The sequence below is a fragment of the Dermochelys coriacea genome, chromosome 4 (assembly GCF_009764565.3).
Source record: "Dermochelys coriacea isolate rDerCor1 chromosome 4, rDerCor1.pri.v4, whole genome shotgun sequence".
Classification (NCBI taxonomy): domain Eukaryota; kingdom Metazoa; phylum Chordata; order Testudines; family Dermochelyidae; genus Dermochelys; species Dermochelys coriacea.
This window is the reverse complement of record NC_050071.1, coordinates 10,098,181-10,120,219: the sequence shown is the minus strand read 5'-3', so window position 1 is coordinate 10,120,219 and position 22,039 is coordinate 10,098,181. Positions and strand designations below refer to the sequence as shown.

Sequence of the window (22,039 nt, the reverse complement as noted above, 5' to 3'; positions counted from 1 at the left end):
CTTCACTTCATGTGAATCTGCCTCAGAGATCTCCACGAAACTCTCATGGAGATACTGGGCAATCCGGTGCCGCAGGGTGTTTGGCAGAGCTGCCTTGTTTCTTGCCCCATTAAGGGTAAATTTTCTGAGCCACTCTGCCGTCACTGGTGTGGGGGATGACACCATAGCTGCACACAAGTGAGCCGTGTAAGGGCCAGGGCAGAAGCCGCAATCTTGGAGAAGACCCTCCCTTGATTCCCTGCTCACCCTCAGAAGCAAGATATCTTCCATAATGATCATCTCCTGTGGAAAGCGTGGGGACAGGAATGATTTTAATGCCCTCCCTACAGTGCTGGCTCTCCCCAAGAGCCACTTGCCCAGTACTGTCCTGGAACACTGATTTCCCTTACCCCTGTGGTTACTCACCATTGGGGGGGGGTCTTGTGGCTCATGTGTGCTTGTGTGGGGTCAGCCAGTTAGTGATAGGTATGTGAATAGTGGTTGTGTTTTTAAACACTGATACAGTAGTCTGGGTGTTGCAAACAATAGTGCTTGTGTAAAATGTTGCATTTTGGCTTCACAGATATGGCCTTGAGATACCAGCCTCCCTCTTTGTTATTGACAGCTGAACGGCTGCACAGGATTAGAAAGCGGCCTCGAAAAAGTAGAGAGGACCTTATGCATGATGTCATACTGCACTCTGCGGCAGTAAAACAAGAACTGAAGGAGTGGCAGGACAGTGAGAAGAGGGAACAAAAGGAGAACACGGCACGGCGGAATGAAGCCACGGAGCGGCTCTTAAACGTTATGGAACAACAAGCAGTCATGCTCCAGGAGTTCTTAGCATGGCAAACTGAGCACCTCCGCGCCTGCCCTCCCTTGCAGCCGCTGTTGCAAAACTCTTTCCCATGTGCCCCCCAGATGCCGCCAACACACTCTTGTCAAAATCCTTGCTCCAGGCTGTACTCGCTGCATTCCACACCTGCCCTGTCACAGTCCAGCCCTGTGGACTCCCAGTGCCCACTGCACTCAAACACCCATCCCTCTGCAGGTTAGCCCTGCTGAAGTACAGCACCCGCTGCACTGTACTCCAAAGGACGAAGTTGCATATGATATCTGTACATACACAGATCTTTAATCATACCGGGATCCCACCTCCTCTTAGGACCCTCCCTTCCACCATCCCCCACAGCGCTGATGTGTTGTTTTTTAATAAAAGAATTGTTTTGGTTTGAAAGCAATCTTTATTCTATTAATTGAAAGCAGAGAGAGCTCTGCAAAGCAACAGGCCATTTTCTTAAACCTTCACAGTGCATCGTCCGCACCAATCACAATTACCTCCTAGCATTACAAGCACTGCACTCTTGAGCATAGCAACAAATATTAATGGCTTTCAGATTCAAATTGCTACCTCAAGGCATCCCTGATCCTTCTGGCCACACGCTGCGCCCCTCTAATAGCCCTGGTCTCTGGCTCTTCAAATTCAGCCTCCAGATGCTGAGACTCAGTGATCCAGCCCTGAGTGAAGCTTTTACCCTTCTCTTCACAAATATTATAGCATGTGGCTAGAACCATAGGAATATTGTCATTGGCTAGGTCCAGCCTCCCATATAGGCAGTGCCAGAGGGCCTTTACATGGCCAAAAGTACACTCAACAGTCATTCCGCATTTGCTCAGCCTGTTGTTGAACCGCTCCTTGTTGCTGCCATGTATGGCTTCATAAGCCACAGCATTAAGGGGTAGGCAGGGTCTCCCATGATCACAATGGGCATTTCGACTTCCCCTACAGTAATCTTCTGGTCTGGGAAGAAAGTCCCTGCTTGCAGCTTCCTGAACAGGCCAGTGTTCCGAAAGATGCATGCATCATTCACCTTTCTGGACCAGCCCATGTTATTGTCCGTGAAACGCCCACGGTGACCTACAAGTGCCTGGAGAACCATCGAGAAATACTCCTTACAATTAATGTACTCAGTGGCTAGGAGGTCTGGTACCAGAATTGGAATATGCATGCCATCTATCACCCCTCTGCAGTTAGGGAGGCCCATTTGTGCAAAGCCATCCACAATGTCACGCACGGTATACAGAATCACAGTCTTTTGCAGCAGGATGCAATTAATGGCCCTGCACACGTCCATCAACATGAGTCCAACTGTCGACTTTCCCACTCCGAACTGATTAGGGACTGATCAGTAGCCGTCTGGAGTAGCCAGCTTCCACAGTGCAATCGCCATACGCTTCTCCAATGAGAGGGTAGCTCTCATTCTTGTGCCCTTGCACTGCAGGGCTGGGGCGAGCTCATCACACAGTACCACGAAAGTGGCTTTTCTCATCCGAAAGTTCTGCAGCCACTGCTCATCATCCCAGACGTGCAAGGTGATGTGATCCCACCACTCAGTACTTGTTTCCCGAGCCCAAAAGCGGCGTTCCACCGTGGTCAGCACCTCCGTGAATGCCACAAACAATCTCATGTCGTAGCTACTATGCGTGGCGAGATCAATGTCGGACACCTCTTTGTAGTTTAAGGAATAACTCCACTTCCACTCGTGACATGTTAGTGAGAGTGAGCAGCATATTGGTCAACAATGCCGGATCCATTCCTGCAGACCAAAGAGGCAGAGCACATGCTACACAAACCGTTGAAAGATGGCGCCAAATGCAGATGAAAGCACAGGGATTTCTGGGATGTGAAGCAATGCATCATGAGGCATTGGGACAGGACCCAGGATGCCCTGTGACCCCCTCTGCTTTCCCACAACTCTTAGAGGCAGAAGAGGAAGAGATGCTCTGTGGGATAGTTGCCCAGAGTGCACCACTCCGAATGCCGATGCAAAGGCCGCAAGTGTGAACATGCTATTACGCAGGCAGTTGACAGTTGAACACACAACAGCGGTTTCCCTTCAGTGCTCTCTGAGCGGTGATGTAACTCTGCCAGCGTAGACATACCCTAAGTGAGCTTCTGCAGTCTGGAATATGCTATGAACAGTGAGAAGCCCTGTTATACTTCCTTCTTGGACAGGGTTACTGGCATAGTGCAATGGTTCTCAAACTTTCCAGATTACTCTACTCCTTTCAGGAGGCCTATTTGTCTTGCATACCCCAAGTTTCACTTCACTTAAAAACTACTAGCTCACAAACTCAGAAATAAAAATACAAAAAAGTACCACAGCACACTATTCTTGATAAATTGCTGACTTTTTCATTTTTACCATATAATCATTAAATTAATCAGGACCCCCTAGGTTGAGAAACACTGATATAGTATCTAGAGCAGTATAAACAAGTCATAGTCTGTATGAAATTTTAGTTTGTACTGACTTTGCTAGTACCTTTTATGTACCCTGTTGTAAAACTAGGCAAATATCTAGAGGAGTTGATGCACCCCCTGCATGCCCCAGGGTTACGCGTACCCCTGGTTGAGAACCAGTGGTCTAGTAGACGGGGGGAAGCTGTAGATCTGATATATCTTGATTGTCATAAGGCTTTTGAAATAGCTCCACATGACAATCTCATAAGCAAATTAGGGAACTATGAAATTACTATAAGGTGGATGCACAACTGACAGAAAGACCATGTCCAAAAAGAGAAGTTATCAATGGTTCGTTGTCAAACTGGGGGAGTTATCTAGTGGGGTCATATGGAGGGCATGCGCCACTTCTCTCTCTTTTTTGTAAAGAAAGTCACTCTTTTAGCTTGAGAGCTTCTAAGGTCCCGTCAAAGGCAAAAGCCAGATGCAACCCTAATTGTACGAGGACACCTCATTTCCCATATTAAAAACTGTAGCATCTCCCATATGAGCATATCCCAAGCTCACCTACTAGCATCTGATGCTCCCATCCAGCAAAGCACTTAATCACGTGTGTCAGTTTAAGCACAGATAGGGTGACAAGATAGCTAATGTGAAAAGTCAGGACAAGGGGTGGGAGGTAATAGATGATTATATAAAGATAAAGCCCCAAATATAGGGACTGTCCCTATAAAATCGGGATTTCTGGTCACCCTAAGCATGGAAATAATCCCATTGGCTTCAATTATCTCTCTTTCTTGCTTAAAATTTTACACATGCTTAAATGCTTTGCTGAATCAGGCCTAAAAGACCTAAACTTTTGACGTAGAACTGCTAATGGCTGCACTAACCAGTTTGGCTGGAGATACTTGTCAGTACGTGAAGAGTAGAGAAGAGTGCATCAGGAGAGAGCGAATCGTTGCTTGGATTGAGGTGAAGAATGTCAGAGCATTTCTGAAATGCTAACAAGCATTAATTGTACCTACTGCGTAAGCACACAGATTTCAATCTTTCTTCAAGGGCAAAGAGGTCAGCAAACTAGTCTGGAAGATAGCTTAAATCAATTGGTAGATCAAAGGAAAGCAGCAACAGTTATGGCATATATGACTTGAACCTCAGTAATAGAATATCATTTAGCTGTACAAGCCAATACTCCTTGGCATCATGAACTGGTAGGCGCAGAGCCTAAACTAATGTGCTGGACACTGCATCTTCAAAACGTCCACGTCAAATACCAAAAAGAAAACCCAGTTTTTCCACTGACTGTATTGTTATGCACAGTATCAAGAGATCCTCCCTGCCTCAGGCACAGTGGAAGTCAGGAACCAACAGCTAGAATTGCAAGTTACAGCTGCAGTGGAGCAAGCAAGAGAAGATACGTAAGCCATTAAGATCATAACTAAAGCCTTTAGCGTGTCATAGTAAGTCAGAATCAAATACTGCAGCTGGCTTTGTTTAACGGCCAGATAATTATATCACCAACACCATTCGTAGTTCTGCATTGTAAGTAAAGGAGAATTGTAGCCAGGCCTTGACCCTAATCCCTCTGAATTCACAGCGGAGTTGTTTAGAAAAATGAAAACAACCCCCTACCTCTCAGCAAGACTTTCCTTTTGATTGCTAGGGTTATACCCATGACATACTCAATAGGCCATCTCCTCTGTGGATGAACATTGGGATAGCACAGACAGCTGCAGTGGCACAGGAGCTAGCAAACAGAGCTCTAAACAGGGGAGTTTGAGTGGGAGTTTGCAAGGGGAGTTTGGATTGTGGTGCTTGTTTGGGGTTTGCTTTTGCTGGGGGAGGGTGGTCTTCTTGGTGTGGCTTGTGTTTCCCAGATTAACAGGATTTAGGTGGGAAGGAGATGACAGATACAGAGGCAGCTGTGGGAGTGACTCCTGTAGTGAAAGACACATTGAGGATGACTGGATGTGGAAGCTGTGGTATGTACATGATCCTGGAGGGGGGAACCGGTAAGAGTTTTTTCTGCATGAAATGCCGTCTGATAGAGCTGATGGAGGAAAAGATCCGAGGTTTGGAGATGCAGGTGGAAAGTCTGGTTGAGTTTAGGAAGGGGTTTGAGCAGATGATGGAGCAAAGATATGAGGTATCTGAAGGGAAAAGCTCAGACTCACAGATGGAACCAGGGCTGGGGAATTTTGAGGAGAGACTGGATGAGGAAAGTGGTCAGTGGAAACGTGTGACTCAAAGAACCAGGCAGAGAAAAAGACGGGCTAGTGAAGGAGAAATAGAGCTTAGGAACAGGTTTGCAGAGTTGGAAAATGAAGAAGGGGCTCAGCAGGTACTTGTTGAAGGTGGAAGGGTAAGGAAGAAGAGAAGAGAGGCTAGTCCTATAGGAAAAGGGGAAGAGTCAAGGGAGACTACACCAAATATGAGCCCCAGGAGGATACAGGATGGGTTGAAGAAGATTGTAAGGGAAAATAGGAATGGAAAGAACTTGCAGCCAGAGGGAACAGGGGAGAGACTGGAGAATAGCACTGTCACCAGGAAGAGGCAGGTCTATGTGATCGGGGACTCTTTATTGAGAAGAATAGACAGGCCTGTAACTAGAGCTGATCCTGAGAATAGAAGGGTGTGCTGTCTTCCGGGTGCTAAGATACGGGATGTAGACCTGAGGTTGAAAAGGATCCTAAAGGGAGTGGGAAAGAATCCCCTAATTATCCTTCATGTGGGAACAAATGATACGGCTAGATTCTCGCTGGAAAGTATTAAGGGAGACTATGCTTGGCTGGGGAAGACGCTTAAGGAAATTGAGGCTCAGGTGATCTTTAGCGGGATCCTTCCTGTTCCTAGAGAAGGGAAACAAAGGTCTGACAAGATTATGACTGTCAACAGATGGCTTAGGCAGTGGTGCTATAAGGAGGGCTTTGGGATGTATGGCCACTGGGAGGCATTCACGGACAGAGGTCAGTTCTCTCGGGATGGACTTCATCTGAGTAGGGAAGAAAATAGACTTCTAGGATCGAGGCTGGCACAACTGATAAAGAGAGCTTTAAACTAGGAATTGGGGGGAGATGGATGGGAGATGTCCAGAAAATCTCCACGCCAGATTTTAGCATTGAGAGGGAAGAAGATGAAGTAAGAAAGGATACAGCCGTGGGTAGGAGAATGTATATAAGGAGTGAGGGCGGTGTGGATACTAGTCTAATAGGTTATACTGGATGTAGAATGACTGTGCCTAATAGGGTACAAAATGTGAGCGAGGCCAAAAATTAAGATGTTTATACACCAATGCGAGGAGTCTAGGTAACAAAATGGAGGAACTAGAGCTACTGGTGCAGGAAGTGAAACCAGATATTATAGGGATAACAGAAACATGGTGGAATAGTAGTCATGACTGGATTACAGGTATTGAAGGGTATGTGTTGTTTAGGAAAGACAGAAACAAAGGTAAAGGGGGTGGAGTAGCATTGTATATCAATGATGAGGTAGAATGTAAAGAAATAAGAAGCGATGCAATGGATAAGACAGAGTCTGTCTGGGCAAAAATTACATTGGGGAAGAAAACTAGTAAAGCCTCTCCTACGATAGTGCTTGGGGTGTGCTATAGACCTCCGGGATCTAATTTGGATATGGATAAAGCCCTTTTTAATGTCTTTAATAAAGTAAATACTAATGGAAACTGCATGATCATGGGAGACTAACTTCCTAGATATAGACTGGAGGACCAGTGCTAGTAATAATAATAGGGCTCAGATTTTCCTAGATGCGATAGCTGATGGATTCCTTCATCAAGTAGTTGCTGAACCGACTAGAGGGGATGCCATTTTAGATTTAATTTTGGTGAGTAGCGAGGACCTCATAGAAGAAATGGTTGTAGGGGACAATCTTGGCTCAAGTGATCATGAGCTAATTCAGTTCAAACTAAATGGAAGGATTAACAAAAATAAATCTGCAACTAGGGTTTTTGATTTCAAAAGGGCTGACTTTCAAAAATTAAGGAAATTAGTTAGGGAAGTGGATTGGACTGAAGAACTGATGGATCTAAAGGTAGAGGAGGCCTGGGATTACTTTAAATCAAAACTGCAGAAGCTATCGGAAGCCTGTATCCCAAGAAAGGGGAAAAAATTCATAGGAAGGAGTTGTAGACCAAGCTGGATGAGCAAGCATCTTAGAGAGGTGATTAAGAAGAAGCAGAAAGCATACAGGGAGTGGAAGATGGGAGGGATCAGCAAGGAAAGCTACCTAATTGAGGTCAGAACATGTAGGGATCAAGTGAGACAGGCTAAAAGTCGAGTAGAGTTGGACCTTGCAAAGGGAATTAAACCAATAGTAAAAGGTTCTATAGCCATATAAATAAGAAGAAAACTAAAAAGGAAGAAGTGGGGCCGCTTAACACTGAGGATGGAGTGGAGGTTAAAGATAATCTAGGCATGGCCCAATATCTAAACAAATACTTTGCCTCAGTCTTTAATAAGGCTAAAGAGGATCTTGGGGATAATGGTAGCATGACAAATGGGAAGGAGGATATAGAGGTAGATATTACCATATCAGAGGTAGAAGCGAAACTGAAACAGCTTAATGGGACTAAATCGGGGGGCCCAGATAATCTTCATCCAAGAATATTAAAGGAATTGGCACCTGAAATTGCAAGCCCATTAGCAAGAATTTTTAATGAATCTGTAAACTCAGGAATAGTACCGAATGATTGGAGAATTGCTAATATAGTTCCTATTTTTAAGAAAGGAAAAAAAAGTGATCCAGGTAACTACAGGCCAGTTAGTTTGACATCTGTAGTATGCAAGTTCCTGGAAAAAATTTTGAAGGAGAAATTAGTTAAGGACATTGAAGTCAATGGTAAATGGGACAAAATACAACATGGTTTTACAAAAGGTAGATCGTGCCAAACCAACCTAATCTCCTTTTTTGAAAAGGTAAGTTTTTTTAGATAAAGGAAATGCAGTGGATCTAATTTACCTAGATTTCAGTAAGGCATTTGATACCGTGCCACATGGGGAATTATTAGTTAAATTGGAGAAGATGGGGATCAATATGAACATCAAAGGTGGATAAGGAATTGGTTAAAGGGGAGACTGCAACGGGTCCTACTGAAAGGCGAACTGTCAGGTTGGAGGGAGGTTACCAGTGGAGTTCCTCAGGGATCGGTTTTGGGACCAATCTTATTTAATCTTTTTATTACTGACCTTGGCACAAAAAGTGGGAGTGTGCTAATAAAGTTTGCAGATGATACAAAGCTGGGAGGTATTGCCAATTCGGAGAAGGATCGGGATATTATACAGGAGGATCTGGATGACCTTGTAAACTGGAGTAATAGTAATAGGATGAAATTTAATAGTGAGAAGTGTAAGGTTATGCATTTAGGGATTAATAACAAGAATTTTAGTTATAAATTGGGGACGCATCAATTAGAAGTAACGGAAGAGGAGAAGGACCTTGGAGTATTGGTTGATCATAGGATGACTATGAGCTGCCAATGTGATATGGCTGTGAAAAAAGCTAATGCAGTTTTGGGATGCATCAGGAGAGGCATTTCCAGTAGGGATAAGGAGGTTTTAGTACCGTTATACAAGGCACTGGTGAGACCTCACCTAGAATACTGTGTGCAGTTCTGGTCTCCCATGTTTAAAAAGGATGAATTCAAACTGGAGCAGGTGCAGAGAAGGGCTACTAGGATGATCTGAGGAATGGAAAACTTGTCTTATGAAAGGAGACTTAAGGAGCTTGGCTTGTTTAGCCTAACTAAAAGAAGGTTGAGGGGAGATATGATTGCTCTCTATAAATATATCAGAGGGATAAATACAGGAGAGGGAGAGGAATTATTTCAGCTCAGCACCAATGTGGACACAAGAACAAATGGGTATAAACTGGCCACCAGGAAGTTTAGACTTGAAATCAGACGAAGGTTTTTAACCATCAGAGGAGTGAAGTTTTGGAATAGCCTTCCAAGGGAAGCAGTGGGGGCAAAAGATCTATCTGGCTTTAAGATTCTACTCGATAAGTTTATGGAGGAGATGGTATGATGGGATAATGGGATTTTGGTAAGTAATTGATCTTTAAATATTCAGGGTAAATAGGCCAAATCCCCTGAGATGGGATATTAGATGGATGGGATCTGAGTTACTATAGAAAATTCTTTCCTGGGTATCTGGCTGGTGAATCTTGCCCATATGCTCAGGGTTTAGCTGATTGCCATATTTGGGGTCGGGAAGGAATTTTCCTCCAGGGCAGATTGGAGAGACTCTGGAGGTTTTTCGCCTTCCTCTGTAGCATGGGGCATGGTTGACTTGAGGGAGGCTTCTCTGCTTCTTGAAGTCTTTGAACCATGATTTAAGGACTTCAATAGCTCAGACATGGGTGAGGTTTTTCATAGGAGTGGGTGGGTGAGATTCTGTGGCCTGCGCTGTGCAGGAGGTCGGACTAGATGATCAGAATGGTCCCTTCTGACCTTAGTATCTATGAATCTATTACATTGGCTTCAGAGCCACATCAGTGTATGCCAGCTGAGGATGTGGCCCCATGAGTTCCACAAAAGAATCCAAGTGGTGATGCAAAACTTGTGGTTTGGCTGACCAAATAATCCTGAACAAAGAGAAAGGGATGCACTTGAGAGGCGTAACACACAGCAAATCTATCAGCTCAGCTGTTCCCCTAGCTCCAAACCTTCCTTTGGCAGAGTCTCCCTTAGTTCTCTAGTCAGCTTCCGGGAAAGCTTGCCCATGCTTTATAGTCCTCTTGATGGCAAGGTGCAGCCCAGCTGTCCTCTCCCAGTTCCCCTAAGATGAAGAAGGAAATCCCTTGGACTTGAGCTTCCCTAGGGCAGAAGAGGGCCTCTCACTTCCCCCTTGGTTTCCTGACACACAATGGCACTTTCTTTTATTAGTAAAATTGAGATGAAAGCTGTGGGGGACCCCCCTCTGGAGCCTCAAACAACCTGTACCCCCCCAACCCCAGCAATCAAATCTCAGGCTAACTGCCTGCGAGGCTTCAATAAGGAAATATTCATCAGTGCATGACTGGGTAGAAGCAATATGAAGCAGGGTGGGGACTGACTTTCTCTGCAGCATTACTGATTGCCCACTGTGGCAGATGGGATACATACTGCCATGTATCAGTGCGGTGGGGGGGGATTCACTAGGCCAGTTTCTATCTTCTTGCGTATAATGTTTCCAGTTCTCCTCCTCCACCTCCTTCCATTGCTCTGGCTGAGTAGATGAGGAGAGGGAGGTGCTAACAGCTTTCACTAACAGCACTTAATTGAATTGAATTTTGCATGTATTGAAAGATCTTTACACCTCCTAGCTCAGCAGCTCCACATGGTTTTAGAAATATTCTCAGACAAGAAGCTACACCGAACTGGAGTTAAAGGTGAGAGTACAGATGAGATTATGATACTTCAGCAAAGTGAAGATGTGTTTGTAGCACGAGTAGACATGCTCACATCTCGTGTGGTGGCATGGGCTTGTACTTGGGCTGGCCACCCAAATACAAGCCCACCAGGGACCCTGGGTACCTACTCGGGTTGCTAGCCCATGCTGAAGCCAGTGTCACCAAGTCTTCACTACTATTTAAAGCTACGATTAAAGCTAGTGCAGGTATGTCTACCTGTGCTACAGTCACATCTCCACTTGCAGTATGGCCATTCACTATGCGTCTAGCTCACTTTTGAAAATGGGGATTAGGAACTTTTGAAAATTTTGCCCCATACAAAAAAAAAAATCTCTCTTTTTTTTGTCAAACTTTGACAATTTGAAATTTCAGAATTTGAAATATGGCAACCAGCTCTAGTATATACATCATTAAATTAAGGGTAAAAAAAAAAATATTACATCCATGTTGTAATTACCCTCAAACCAAGCATTACAATCCTAGAAAATTCAGAGTTAAGCTTAAATTTAAAACAAATCCAAACAGGACCTCATCCTGAATATGAAACGACTCTCCCAAGTGAGAAAAATTCAGTGGAGAAGACTGACTAAAGTCTGACAGCAGATATATCACCCGACAAACTGCTTATCTATCCTCCTGAAAGTCTGGAGCTTGGTCCTGCACTGGGTCAATGGGAGCTTTAGCGTGGACTTCCATGGGAGCGGGAGCAGGCCAATGATGCCTTCATACACTAATGAAAGAAGGGACGTACCAAAATTTAGCCTCCCCAAGGGCTGTGCTATTTCCAAACCAGTTGAAAAGGAAACTCATAATGCATTTGTCAGACCAAATGACAGGGAGGAGTTCTGTAAATGACTACAGTCCGCCAATAATTGCAATAGCATCTGGTAGTTATCAAAAACTGGAATATGGAAGCGTTCCGATCAACAAAAGATACCCTCTGGAGTAGTCCTCTCTGTCCACTAATGCCATCATGCTCCTGAGGGATTTTATTTCCATAGACTCATCAAATTTAGAGACAGAAAAATCCTCAGATTATAGAGTCCATCTGCCTACAAATGCAGAACAGTCCCCTGCAAGAGAAGGGACTGGATATTAAAGTGCAGTTCTGCTTTGAGAAGTGACTCTATAAAAATGGCATTGTGGGTTCCCTGTTTATCATCTCTTAGTGACTTCCTGATCAAACTTGCATTGTACAAGCAAAGTGATGTTGTTTCTGGACTATCACACCCTGGGATCTGAGAGCAATGCTGGATTCTTGCATCACATGCATAACGATTAGTACTAAAAGTTTAGCTATACCGGTGCAGCTCCAGATTATGCTCTCAGTGCCACCCATGCAACCTCAGTGCAGGTTTCTATCTGTACACCCACTCCTGTTACTCAGCCTTCCTTCCCCCTCAATGCCTCCTCTCACTGATCTGTCTCCTCTAAAACTTGAATCTTACATCTTATACCAACATAGATATTAAGGGAAAAGCCCACTGCTGCGCGGTTGGGAAGTACCAGAAGCAGAAAGTCAGGAAGATGTCGAAGGCTTCTGCATCAAAGATGTTAGAGCCTATTGCAAATGACAAAATGTACAGCTCTGCTCTCTAGAAAAAAAAATGTAAGCACCATCTGACTTGATGCTTATTTAATGGAAAAGAAATTCAGCAAACTGACTGCTTCAATCGACTGTGGGGGTTAGAGACAGTGCTTAATTTGTAATGAAAGAGGTGCTGGGGCTCAAGCAATTTTTTACATTCATAAATGATGCAACAAGCCCAGAGGTGCTGGGGCTATGAACTGCCACGCCTAGAGGTCCCAGGGCTCAGCCCTGGCACAAATTAAGCACTGGTTAGAGAGTTCATTGAGAGTGGAAGTAAATTCAGGAACTGCCAGATTCTGGACCGCCAGAATGGAGGAATACATGGCACAGTTAAAAGGGGAGACTCATCTGAGAGTAAGATTGCACTTCTCAGAGAAATTCAAAGACTCTGAAATCAGGGATCAGTATAAAAACATGCACATCACTCAAATCCCCATGGACTCCAAAGGAAAGACTGCAGTAGCATTCTTCAAAACTCAGCTCCTACAGGTGCTCAGTCTAGAAACAAAGCCTAACACAAGCACTAATTCCTAAATCTAGTGACAAAAGTCACCCAGACTTAGTATTGTAGGTGTGGATCATGGTATTATCAGTTTACCAACCAGCCCAAACTCTACACACTCCAGAAGGGTGCTGATCTTTCAAGTGGCTCCATGTCAGCAGGACTTCAATCCAGCATGTAAGAAACCAACAGACTGTTCTGTATCTGACAAAGTAAAAAATCTTTTCCCCATATGGACCTAGATTCTCTGACTCACCAGATGAAGCAAATGGTGACCAGCAAAGAAAACCAGACACCACATCTGCAGACTGATCTGTAGAAACGTCTACATCATGCCTCAAAATCCCAGGACCACACTGTCCCTAGGGTGGGGCTGCCTTGTACACTCCACTAGGAAAGAGTGACCTTAAAAGCAGTGTAAACAGCCAGGCATTGACCATCCCACATAGCAGGTTCCTCCAGTGGCATAGAGCTGGCACAGTGGCTCCTACACAAACACATCCCTGCAGCTGCTGTAAGGGGTATTTTCAGGGATTCCATGGACCCCAGCAACTCCTGGCTAACGTATTGGCCCCTTGAAACCTTTGGCAACCAGGATAAGTGGTCATGCGTGGGATGTAGAGCAGCCTCAGGATCTAAGGAGTACAAAGATTGTTTAAATTCATCTTTAGAGATGTGTGTGCACGCACACATGCGCACACACACGGTGCTGTAAGCTCTTTTTGGCCACAGCTAAAGACCAAGGCCCCAGAGTTCCTTTATACAATAGTTCGTTTACTAAATATGTAGTGCGTATCTCAAGTCAAAGTCTTGAAGGTTGTGAAGTTAAAAACACTGATATCTTAGTAACTTTAATTGTTGGGAGTTTTAGTGGGACATGCATCCGATGAAGTGAGCTGTAGCTCATGAAAGCTTATGCTCTAATAAATTTGTTAGTCTCTAAGGTGCCACAAGTACTCCTTTTCTTTTAGTGGGACAGGTTATTTCTCCCTCTCTCCTATGACTTTGAGACTCTTTCCTCTCATTCCTTTTGCATTAAGTAAGCGCTTTCCATTTCCTGACAAATGCTCGGAGAGAGCTGCGATATTTGGGGAGCAGTTCATTACCAGGGACGTATATTTGATGTAGTTAGGTGTTAGGAAACCACAGGGCCTGATCACTAGTAAAAATCACATTTCACAGTCAGAGAAGTCGGAGGACAGGTGACATTTTCTTTAGGCTGTTTTGTGCCTCCATGGCTAAAATCAGCCAAACACATATAGCGCTAAGCCAGCCATCTCCACTGTCATGATAAAATGGCTAATCTAAAGTATGTATTGATTTATTTTTAATGCTCTAGCATTAGAAGCACCATTCAGGTGTGTTATATTTCCCCTTATGAAGCTCTTTATTTAAAGACAGGTTTCAGAGTAGCAGCCGTGTTAGTCTGTATTCGCAAAAAGAAAAGGAGTACTTGTGGCACCTTAGAGACTAACAAATTTATTAGAGCATAAGCTTTCGTGAGCTACAGCTCACTTCATCGGATGCATTTGGTGGAAAAAACAGAGGGGAGATTGATATACACACACAGAGAATATGAAACAATGGGTTTATCATACACACTGTAAGGAGAAAAAAGAAAAGGAGTACTTGTGGCACCTTAGAGACTAACAAATTTATTAGAGCATAAGCTTTCGTGAGCTACAGCTCACTTCATCGGATGCATTTGGTGGAAAAAAAAATGTAAGGAGAGTGATCACTTAAGATAAGCCATCACCAGCAGCGGGGGGGGGAGGAGGGAGGAGGAAAACCTTCCATGGTGACAAGCAAGGTAGGCTATTTCCAGCAGTTAACAAGAATATCTGAGGAACAGTGGGGGGTGGGGCGGGGTGGGGGGGAGAAATAACATGGGGAAATAGGTTTACTTTGTGTAATGACTCATCCATTCCCAGTCTCTATTCAAGCCTAAGTTAATTGTATCCAGTTTGCAAATTAATTCCAATTCAGCAGTCTCTCATTGGAGTCTGTTTTTGAAGCTTTTTTGTTGTAGGATAGCCACTCTTAGGTCTGTAATCGAGTGACCAGAGAGATTGAAGTGTTCTCCAACTGGTTTTTGAATGTTATAATTCTTGACGTCTGATTTGTGTCCATTCATTCTTTTACGTAGAGACTGTCCAGTTTGACCAATGTACATGGCAGAGGGGCATTGCTGGCACATGATGGCATATATCACATTGGTAGATGCGCAGGTGAACGAGCCTCTGATAGTGTGGCTGATGTGATTAGGCCCTATGATGGTGTCCCCTGAATAGGTATGTGGACAGAGTTGGCAACAGGCTTTGTTGCAAGGATAGGTTCCTGGGTTGGTGGTTCTGTTGTGTGGTGTGTGGTTGCTGGTGAGTATTTGCTTCAGATTGGGGGGCTATCTGTAAGTAAGGACTGGCCTGTTAACTGCTGGAAATAGCCTACCTTGCTTGTCACCATGAAAGGTTCCCCCCCCCCCGCTGCTGGTGATGGCTTATCTTAAGTGATCACTCTCCTTACAGTGTGTATGATAAACCCATTGTTTCATGTTCTCTGTGTGTGTATATCAATCTCCCCTCTGTTTTTTCCACCAAATGCATCCGATGAAATGAGCTGTAGCTCACGAAAGCTTATGCTCTAATAAATTTGTTAGTCTCTAAGGTGCCACAAGTACTCCTTTTCTCTTTATTTAAAGGCCATTTATGAAAAAAATTTTATGTAGGTTATTTATGTCACACTGAACAATACTGTATATCTTGTCAATATCTGTGTACAAACTTTGCAACAAAGACATCTAAACTGAAAAGAGGCTGGGTTGAGCAGATATATGCTTCCAATTATTCCTAAATAAAGTGCATGGGAACAGAGAGGGCATCAACAATTGAGCATAAATGAAACTCCCAGGGCTCACCTGCATTAGGGATTTTTACACCAATGTAGCTATGGGAATGTTCACCCCCAGTGTGAAGTAAGTGCATTGGTATAGCTACACCAGTGTAAAAATCCCTAATGCTGACAAATCTTTAGGGATACAGGGCCAGATTTTCTCATCTGGCTAAGCTGCACCAGTGCAGCAATGATGGGGTAGAGGGATAGGAATAGAAACAGAGGTGGATATAAGCCACATGTATGCCCACCTTATTCTAGGATTGATTAGAGAGAGCTTGGTCCAGTCCCAAGTGCATATTGGAGCAACCTAAATCCACACAATGCATCCTCCAGAACTGATGACCTTTTAGCCCCTCTCTCGACTACTGAGTGATTGACACAGACATCAGACACATACAATACTTACTGATCATGCTCTAATCACAAGGGTCACGATTTTCTAAAATTAGATTTTGAAGGTAACATTTTCAAAACTTGAGCAGCCTAAGCTCCATTTTCAAAGGAGTTAGGCAATCAGGTTCCTAAGTCACTCAGGTGCTCTGGGTAATTTTACTCCTAAATCCTTACTCAGATCTCAAAAGTGCTCTGACTTTCAAAAGTGCTGAAAACCTAAGAACTCCCATCCAATCACTGGCCGCTGCTGAGCGCTTAACACTTTTGAAAATCAGGCTGTTTATTTAAGTCCCTAAATATGGCTTTATAACCTAACCACAGGCTTCTGTTTCTGAAGATCTTGGTCAATAACTTCAGTCTGACGTGAGAGTAAACTGTGGAGCCACAGACTTCACCCATCCAACATTTAAGAAATAGGTTACAAAGAAATGGGCATTTTTCTCTGAGACCAATGACAAGTTAGCACTGTGGGGCAGAACCAAGGGCATCAAACTGATCTTGAGGAGTTGTTGCACTATATGTTAAAAAACAGTCTCTGAGCAGGGATTGGACTGAACTCTGACTGATGGGCAAACCTCTGAAAATCCTACATCGGATCTGAGTGATAATCCAACCACTGCTTTGACATAATCCACTGGAAGAATGAGCAAATCGTTCCTCCTAAGGGAATACAGGATGTGACGTTATCTAATTAAAATATAATAATGCAAATCATTATTGCTACCACTGTTATATAATTGCTACATTCACTACAAAGCGGCTTCTGCTGCTTCAGTGTACTGTTTTGCACTGCTATCCATTTTCTCACAAGCAGGTGCTTTGCCCTGAGGGTAGCAGCCTTGACACACTGCCCTTCATACAGCAAATTCAGTTGTGCTGTAAGGCTGAAGTATTTCGTGACTCCAGGAAGAAGTTATTACTGGTCAGTCATGCTAATTTTACTGCTATCGCCATGAAGAAGGGCAAAATGCAAAAGAATGCACAAACCTCTGACAGAATTGATTGAGATGGAGATAGATACTTATCCAAGAATGCAGATGTGCATATGCTGTTCTCATCCAAGCATCTCAGAGGTTTTGTTTTATCTAAGGAAGATCAAAATGTTATGGACTAGCTAGCTGTGTTTATATCAATGCATTTTACAACTACAATCAATGTCACCAAGACAGGAACAACGTAGCCGGTATCATAAGCACAACCATTTGGGGCAAACCGTTCCCTCCTGCAACAAAACCCACGGAGGAGATCAGCTCTGCAGAATCTCTACCTAAGCATTCTGTAGGAGAGGTGGGGTCTGGCCCCTGGGAGAATGAACTTCAGATCCACAACCAACTCCCCAACAGTGATCCTGTCACTCTGCACTGGCTTTGGTGTCATTTATCCTCACCCTCTCCCCCCCACCCACCATCAGTTCCCCTTTAAACAGGTGAAGCAAGTTTCCCCACCCTAGAGCAGGTGCAATAGGAAAGGTAGTATAGCCCCAGTGGTGTAATACACTGGAGATTCATACCCATTGGGTTGAAAATTCATTTCAGAAAAGGTATGTTATATTTTGACACTAGTTGATTTCATTGTTGAGTTTCAAGGCTTAAGAAGGCAAAACTGAAGTCAAAAGTACATTGGAAATTGGTTGGTGTGATAATGAATATGCAGTTACTTGTCAGTGAGGAACTGGCTGCAATCCTTCATTGTGCATTTCTAATCTTTTGAGTTAGAGGATATATATGTCCCCCCCCCCCCCGAGAAGTATCTGATAGAGAGGGTTGCAAAGATTTGGCTTGATGTTGAAGAAAGTTCTAAAATCTATTGAACCTTAACTATCTTTTTCTTAAGTTACTCATGTGGAGATATTATAAATGATATGTTATTATAGGTGCTTGAAAACAACTCTCTGTAGCTTTGTAATTCCCCCACTAAGCTTCACTGCACCTCAACTCCCACAAACCACTGAAAAGCACCTCTCCTCAGCCAGGCCTGCCCATTTTCAAAGTCATTGAGCAAACCATTTCAGAGATCTGAGGAGCCAAAAGAAAGGGCTAGAAGGATTTTCAAAATTGAAAGTGTTCTGACCCACACATCCCCAAGCCTCATCTCCACACAACAGAATGTTCACCTTGAACTAATCTTTCCCTGGCTAAGATGTGCCATATACAGTTCCCAATGGATTGATTTAACAATGATGAAATTACAGAGTGCATGTCAAAATCTCACTCATAATAACTTGCTTGCTGCAATCTTAACTCTGGAAGGACAATCAGTCTCTCCACAGTGCTAATCAGAGCTCAACTCATTTGAAAAATAAAATCAACTAAATTAATAATTCTTTAGTTCCCCAGAGAATAATCATTCAGACTAACTGTAACATTCACTACAATTTTATTTTCAACAATTGTGTAGAGCCAATGCCACCACCCCATCTGTCACATGAACTGGGCTCTATCAATATTGACTTGATATTTTGGAAAGTTATGAATTTCTTCATAATCCCAGGGGATTTTGAGGGGAATGAAAATCCACAGCCTGATGGAAATTATTATTTTGTTGGTTGCCTGTTTAGCTTCAAGATCTCATTTTTAAAAAGCGTGCCTGGTAGGAAATATATTCAATGTGTTCTGAAACAAATCCAATTAAACTCACATACTCCCAGAAAGCCAGCACAGAGAAAAGTGCTTAATATGGGAGTCAAAATCTTTTCCATTTTGCAAAGTTGGTGTGAGAATTGACCAGCCCAATATCCACACACCCACACTCTTTACCATGATGATAATGAGGGGGGAGGAGAGGAAGAAGAATTACCTGGGGTTGCATTGAAATAAAAAGTGCAGGATTTAATTAAACAGTTTTACAATTCCGACTTGATCAACCATCTGTTTTTAATCAGACTGGAGAAAAGTGAATAAATAGCAAATAAAAGGAGGATGCCCATAAATACAGTACAGAGGAGAACAACGAGTCCATTTCAAAGACTAATTTCAGAGACAAGGAAAGCAGAATGAGTGACTTACCTCAATTACAGGCTGGAAAGAGCAATAACGATACACCTACATCCTTCCTTCCTGATGCAACTAATTTTAGGTCTTTTGATAGAAGTCTAAAAGGAAATACAAAAGACAATTGTATATAACTGCCTTCCCTGCAGAATGCCTGTACAAAGTAGTAATAGGCTTTTGAAGGAACACCGGTAAAAAGGAGTGACTTACAAGTCAAAAGTATAATTCTTACAAAATAAGAGAAAAAAAGATAGCTGTCCTGAAAATTCCTTGTAGGTCTTACTAAATGTTAAGTGAATGAAACCATACAGTAATTAAATGACACAGAGGGAGACTGACCCTTTGATTTACACCACTATTCTCAATAAAGTGACACCAGGCATCAATTTGGCCCATTTGTTTCCATGACAAAGATGACAAACTCCTGAAGAGCTAAACTAAAATTTCCACTAAGAAGGCAGCTTTGCATTCACTGGAATGATACAACTTTGCTAACTTGTCTCTAGCAAACTCTGGTACTTGCTAAAACAACAGTTCAGCTACTGACCTGCAATGAAAGCTTTGTGTTCAGCTTCAGTGTTTCCTGACGGCAAACAATCTGCGGGGGGGGGGGGGGGGGACAGTTTCATGGAATGAACTGTTAAAAAAAGAAAATCCTCTCATAAGCTTTCCCTGAGGGGGAAGAAAGAATCCACAAGCTTTAAATTGGCCAGGCAGATTTAAGAGGAAGGAAAAAAAAAAAAGGCAGCTCTTTCTGTTGCGTCAAAGAGCCCAGTGTGCAAATAGAACAGTGAACGGAGTTGTTAAACTGGCAAGCCCTGGCTGAAGACAGCTCTTCAGTATGCTCTCAGCATCCTCTCCCAGGGCTGGCTGGATACAGTCCCACTCCTTAGGCTCTTACAGAGGAGTCATGCTACTTCAAGAGACAATCACTAAAGGACAGTTTCTGTATGCATGCCATTCAGCTGGCTTTACGACATAGCATGAGGACAGTTACACACACAAGAGGTATTTACTTATGTATAGGAAGTGGGGAAAACATCTATACATATTCCAACTGGCAATCTTGTCACCGAATTACCAGAACTCGTAGAGAGAATCCTATTGACTGCATAACCCAGCCTTTATGTTATTTAATGCACACTTAGAACAGGGATGGGCAAACTACGGTCCGTGGCCGTTTAAGCCGGCCCATGCGCTCCTGCTGGGGAACGGGGTCTGGGGCTTGCCCCGCTCTAGTGCTTCAGCTGGGATGCCGGGTTGGGGGCCACACCACGTGGCTCCCAGAAGCCATACCACGGGGCTCCCGGAAGCCACGGCATGGCCCTGCTCCGAGGGTGGGGGGCCGCTCTACACGTAGGAGCCAGAGAAGGGAAATGCCACTGCTTCCGGGAGCTGCTTGAGGTAAGTGCCACTCAGAGCCTGCACCCCCGAACCTCTTCCCACACCCCAAGCCCCTGCCCCAACCCTGATCCCCCTCCCGCTCTCCAAACTCCTTGATCCCAGCCCGGAGCACCCTCCTACACCTCAAACCTCTCATCCTCAGCCCCACCCCAGAGCTCACATCCCCAACCAGAACTTGCACCCCTTCCCACACCCCTGCCCCAGCCATGATCCCCCTCTTGCTTTCCGAATCCCTCAGTCCCAGCCCAGAACACCCTCCTACACCCCAAACTCCTCATCCCCATCCCCACCACAAAGCCCTCACCCCCTCCGGCACCCCAATCCTAATTCTGTGACCATTCATGGCCCACCATACAATTTCTATTCCCCAATGTGGCCGTCAGGTCAAAAAGTTTACCCACCCCTAGCTTAGAAAATAGTTTTAGGAAGGGACTGTACTTATACAATGCATCTCTTACTTAGTCCTAGAGATTCCACAGACCACTTGATGGTTGTTTGCCCTCCGTTATACCTAGCCAACTTATTGTGTGCAGGGAGGTAACCCAGGTGTAACTAATTGCCTTTAGTGGAATTGCACAGGAGTAGCTGTGCAGAGAATATTCACGATTCAATTAACAATTCTTTCACCAGTGTGTAGGAGAAGCAGAAACCAGGTCAAATAGCTGGGCAGGGCTAAGAGGAGTTACAGATAGTATAACGGTTGTAGGATGAGCAGTAGCAATACCTACTATTAAGGCTGCCTAATACTTCCTATTATAATGCAGTTTTCAGATGCCTAAAACTTTTGAAATTTCAGACTCAATGATTGAATGAGCCATGTGTGGTGTTTGCATGAAGCTGAATTTTTTGTTAAGTTTGATCCAAAAAGGTTTAATCTTTTCTGAGAATAAGACCAATGAATAATCTGTACTTTGGGCTATACCTTTGTTTGACTGGACTTCTGAACAGCTCTAGCACTTCAGGGGTTTGGAATAGAGAACTGGACTTAGAAAGAGGGTAGCTCTGGGGTCAAAAAGAGGTGCCTTTTGCTGTCCCATGAAATTCCATCTTAGTTTGATCAAATTATAAGCTATGGAAAATTGCCATTTGTGCATGCATCCCAGGCTGTCACACTGATAGGACAGTAGGAGAGACGTAGATGCCTGATGGACTAGAAGCATCTCTGTCAGCTCCTCCCTTGAACCCCCAAACTCCAGAGTTTCCTCTCTGTAGCAGGTTTTGGACTTCCAGAAAGCCTTTGATGAAGTTCCAGACCAAAGGCTCTTTAGCAAAATAGGCAGTCATGGGATAAAAGGAAAGATCTCTCATGAATCAGGAACTAGTTCAAAGATAGAAAACAAAGAGTAGGAATAAATGGTCAGTTTTCACAAGAGTGCCCATCTCACAAAAGGCAGAGCAGGTTATTAGGACAATTAACTTGACAGGCTGCACCTGTGTGAGAGCCAGATGAAGCCCAGATGGGCGGGGCGGGCTGAGCTTGTATAAAGCCAGTAAGCTGAGAACACAAGATGGCTGCAAGGGCAGTAACAGACATCTCCTGTAAAATCAATACAGATTTAAATATATATATATTGCAAAATCAAAGAGTAAATGGTGCAGGAACCCCAGTGAACTGCAAACAAAATTCACTCAAAGTG

At 43.9% G+C, this 22,039-nt stretch overlaps 1 protein-coding gene across 4 annotated transcripts in view; it reads right to left on the bottom strand.

Annotated features, from left to right (window-relative positions):
- Positions 1-22,039, bottom strand: part of CSGALNACT1 (chondroitin sulfate N-acetylgalactosaminyltransferase 1) — a 102,645-nt gene that overhangs the window by 67,408 nt on the left and 13,198 nt on the right. Inside the window, exons 1-2 of one of the 4 annotated variants that reach the window (XM_038400705.2) lie at positions 19,546-20,034; positions 19,014-19,099 (exon numbers count right to left, since the gene is read on the bottom strand). The gene's annotated coding sequence lies outside the window, so the exon portion shown is untranslated. Of the gene's footprint in view, positions 1-11,567; positions 11,727-19,013; positions 19,100-19,208; positions 19,525-19,545; positions 20,035-22,039 lie in introns of those variants that run through there. The other 3 variants (XM_043514000.1, XM_043513999.1, XM_043514001.1) reach the window with 3 other exon arrangements.